The 4,875-nt window shown below is 39.1% G+C and overlaps 1 non-coding gene across 1 annotated transcript; it reads right to left on the reverse strand.

The window, feature by feature from the left end:
- Positions 1 to 4,409: 4,409 nt before the first annotated feature.
- LOC140840348 (small nucleolar RNA R71) lies at positions 4,410 to 4,516 on the reverse strand. Its single transcript, XR_012119936.1, has one exon. It is a non-coding gene; the product is annotated as a small nucleolar RNA R71 (small nucleolar RNA).
- Positions 4,517 to 4,875: the final 359 nt, after the last annotated feature.

Below are 4,875 nucleotides of genomic sequence, written 5' to 3' on the forward strand. Positions count from 1 at the left end.
AAGCATCAGCTGATAGATACGACCATCTGTAAAGATGTCCACCCACACAGCTATGTGCAAGTGTTCCCGCACTTCTCTCAACTCTGCCATCAGTTTTGGAGTGGTAGCCTCTCCAGAATTATACAGGAACACAAGCTCCTGTAACTTTTCCCAGTAAGGAAGACTCTTGTAGAAGACTTCGTCTTCTATAGCAGCCTTCCTAGCTTCCAGAGAAAATGGCAAAGCACTTGAACTACTTGCATCTGCCATTCTTTATTCTTGAATATTTTTCCCCAATATGACTGAAACTAACCATGGTATTTCTATTTATAGCAGAATATCAAGGAAGCTGAAGGGCCGTCAACGTTCCAGCAATCGATAATCTTTCTGACCTTCAACTTTATTCGCTTTAATTATTTTATGCACTAATTAAGGGGGAATAATGGTTTTAAGAGGTTAACTGAGAAGACAAATGTTAGTAAGCTCTCAACTGAAAGGACACAGTCTTACAACTGATCGTTCAGTTGGGAATTTCACTAATCTTCTCATATAAGTTAACTAATTTAAACGAATTATATTCCAAATCAAGTGACGTGATTGTCTACTATCTAATGATGAATCTTATTTTGAAAATGTGGAAGCATTTGAACCACTTAAATCGTACACACGCTTATAGCACACGTACACACATTTTTAATGGAATGACACGTGTCCCGAATTTAAACAGTCACGAACAACTATACTACGCCCGCTTCAATTCAGTTTTATTCTTACGCAGACAATCAGTTCTCAATAGCATACAAATTCCAGAGCTTATCGTTTACGATTTTCAGATCACTTTATCGAAATGGCGAATCAAATTCCTGCTTATATGCTGAATGCAATGGCTATCAACTTCGGATCCATTCTATTTTTCGGCGACGTTGATGTCAAGAGCGTTTTTCAAAAACTAAAAAATTTCAGGTTAAGGACATTCTTGGGACAATCATCACAAGAGATCTATCCCAAAGAACTTCAGGAATTCTACTCTAACGGTATGATCAATTCTGATGGAAACATCGCTTTTACTATCAATGGTCAGTTGCTTACCATCTCTGAAGATTCCTTTGGAGAAATTTTCTCTTTACCAACTGATGGACTGGCACATTTGATGTTAAAACATCTGATGTTGAAAAAATGCAAACCTCACTTTCTGCTGATGGACGGAAAATCAATGTTTCCTATCCAAAGAAGGAGCTGAAGCACGAGGTTCAGTTACTTGCTGATATAGTCGCTAAAGGAATTTTGGCGAAAGCTGGATCTTTTGTTGCACTTACATTGGAAAAATTTCAAGCTATTTCTATCATTATGGCCGAACATAAACTCAACTGGAAGCATCTTATATTCAATATTTTAAAGAATATGTTTCTATCATCCAAACAGTCCAAAGGTTTTGCAGTGCAAATGAGCTATCTGCTGAAAGTGAAGGGGTTAGTGGCAGATAATACAGAAAAATTATCCAAATTCAAAGTCTTTAATGCGAAGAATGCTATGCCACCAAAGACAAAATTGGATATTTCTCCTGATCAGTTTGTAAAGATAAAACAGGAGATTGGAATTCAACAGGCGGCTCCTAAATCAGTGAAAAATGCCAAAACATTGGCTCAACTGAAGTCAGCAAAAAGAAAATTAATTGTGGAAGAATCCGATTCAGAAAAAAACTCCTTCCCGAAAGATCGCCAAGAAACCGAGAACCCAGAGGATTAAACCAACAACTACAGAGCAATTTATTCCTACTGACAAACCAATATCTTCAGATGCTCAGCAGCCAATTGAAGCAGTCCCTCTGAAGATCATCCCACCAGAAAAATCAACTGGTGCAAAGAAAGAAACAGTTAGGATCAAAGCCCCTCTGATTGATATTACTCGTCCCACTCCTCTGGCATCTGCCCGACCCAAGGGCATTAGTATCATAGAACGGGTGGATACTACACGAACTGGTCTGGAAATTCCACACATCCTCAGTTCTGACAAAGGCAAGGGAAAATTGACTGAAGAACCCAGGCCATCCAATCCCATTCAAACCCACATTGACCTTGTTTGGGACGAGGTTAATGATTTTGCCGCATCAAAACTTCAACTCTATGAAGCTTGGACAGCCTATCGTACACAGATTTTTGCCAAGCAACTGAAAAAGAAATCTCAGCTGAACAAATTCATCAAACTGGAAGCTTTTGTCCTCAAAATAGTCAAAGCTGCCACCATTGCCCAAGCTATGGAGAGAAAAACATATTTGTTTGATCAGATGAGAGCCAAGAAGTTGACACATATTATTGACAAACTGAAGGCTAACTATGTTCCAACAAATCCTACTGCCTATGCTGGTTGATAGGACTCGTTTTTACGTGTTTTTAGTGTTGGTTTTGAGTCGCATTCATGCATCATATTAGTTTGTTTTAGTTAATTTAGCAATTATTTAGCATTATTTAAAATATGACTGATCTCGTGTATTTTTGTGGTCATTTGGTAGGAATTGAGCCAAAAAGTGGGTAGGAATTGAGCAGCTTATTCGAAGTACCTCGCTAGAGCGGTCAAAAGTGACCGCCCCAGCGAGCATTTTAGTCTTGCCGAGGAGTTTTATTCGAAGTCTCTCGCTAGGGCGGTCAAAAGTGACCGCCCCAGCGAAACCAAGGACATGGTCGAGAAACTTATTCGAAGTATCTCGCTAGGGCGGACACGTTTGACCGCCCTAGCGAGCGACGAGATCCAAGGAGATTTGTTTCCAAGTTTGTGGACTCTATCAAATACCTAGACCTAATACACGAGATTGGGGGGCGCCGTTTTTGGATCTATCATCATTATTTTCAGCATTTTTTCTTGGAGAAGAGGCTAGGAGCAAAGGAGATTTCGGAGACCTCGAGATTTCCACGCGTCGTGGCCGTCATCCGTCGTCATCTTTAGTATTTTTATTATTCAGTTTTTATTTCTTAGATTGTTGTTGGTTTTTATTATGAATTTTAGTAGCTAAACTCTAGATTTGTTGGGATTTGAGGGGATCCTACCCCGCACTCGTTGTTGAACATTATTTAGCGACGTTTTTATGAGTGATTTGTTTATGCTTTTGTGCTTTCTTATTTCAATTGAAGTCTAGCTAACTTCCTTTGATTATTTCATGTTGTTGATGATTTCGATATAATAATTGACAATAGGATCGAATAGTATAGACCACGGATTTACAATTTTAGTAGATATACGGAATTGGATACGTGTCGATAGTGATAATTCACCCGGATGAAAGCTAGTGGATTCCATAGAACGTAATGCAATCGTGAACTGTTAAATAATTGAGGATACTTGATTACTGCATGTTTATGATTAGTATTAATATAGCTCGACAGAGTATATTAATTAGTCTAGGGAATTCCATCGAATGCACGAGTAAAAGTCGAGTATAATTATTTGAACACGAGCGGTAGGTGAACTGATAATTCCCAACAAATTCGTTTCTCATTTGATTTTAATCCAATTTAATCATTGATTTCTTGATTACTTTTTCTTGCACTTTAATTATTTTAGTTATTAAATTCACTTTAGTTTAATCACCAACTCAATCTATCGTTGCTAAAGAAATTTACTTGAAAATAAAGATATTGTAACGCAGTCCTTGTGGAACGATACTCGTATTCACTTACGTTTATTATAACTTGACTATCGTGCACTTGCGATATTTAAATCGAGCTTTCATCTATAAAACAAATTTTGGACTATTCACTGTGCAAGTTTTGCTCGATCAAGTTTTTGGCGCCGTTGCCGGGGACTGTTGATTCACGATTTTTTTATTTCTCATTTAAATTCTTTAGTATTACTTATTTTATTGCTATTTGATACTCTCCTTGTGTTGAAGATTTTTCTGGTGGTGCATGCGAAGATCACTCGAATTTAAGCTTGAGCCTTTTGACTCCGAGATTGAACGCACATCTAGACGTCGAAGACAACAACAAAGACTCAAAGAACAGATGGAAAGACACGAGCAAGAACGTGGAGAGGAACAGCGTGACAATAGACAAGTTGTGATACCACGTCGCATTCTAATGTTGGATTATGCACAGCCGTCTCTTGATGGAGCACGTCCAAGCATCGTAAGACCAGTCATCCGAGCTAATCAGTTTGAGATCAAGCCAGCTATCATCCAGATGATTCAGAACACTGTTCAATTTGGGGGAAGTGCACTTGACGACCCTAATTCTCATATAGCTGACTTTCTTGAAATTTCTGATACTTTTAAGTTTAATGGCGTGTCTGATGATGCTGTTCGTTTGCGCTTATTTCCATTTTCACTGAAAGATAAAGCTAAGTCGTGGTTAAACTGTTTGCCTGTAGGGTCTATCACTACATGGGAGGATATGGCAAAGGCATTCCTGATCAAGTACTTTCCTCCGTCGAAGACTATGAAGCTTAGAGCCGACATTACTACGTTTGCTCAATATGAGAACGAGTCACTTTACGAGGCATGGGAGCATTACAAGGACTTGTTGAGGAGATGTCCACACCATGAGCTACCGCTTGGGTTAGTTGTTCAAACTTTCTACTATGGTCTTATTACTCCTAACCGTACTATGATAGATGCTGCTGCATGTGGTAACTTACTGAGAAAGACGGCTGAGGAAGGATATGAGTTATTGGAGGAGATGGCTGCGAGTAGCTATCATCCTCAGTCTGATAGGTAGAGACGAGATGCTGGAGTTCATCAAGTTAATGATTTGTCTGCGGTTTCAGCACAGTTAGAGGCTTTGAGTAGAAAGATTGACGGGATGAGCATGAGTGGGTCGGCTATGCGTCTGCAAGAAATTTTCTGTGATAAGTGTGGGGGTGAGCATGACGTGCAGGATTGCCAAGATGGAGATCCATTTTATGTGC

The sequence above is a fragment of the Primulina eburnea genome, chromosome 8, assembly GCF_022965805.1.
Source record: "Primulina eburnea isolate SZY01 chromosome 8, ASM2296580v1, whole genome shotgun sequence".
Taxonomy (NCBI): domain Eukaryota; kingdom Viridiplantae; phylum Streptophyta; class Magnoliopsida; order Lamiales; family Gesneriaceae; genus Primulina; species Primulina eburnea.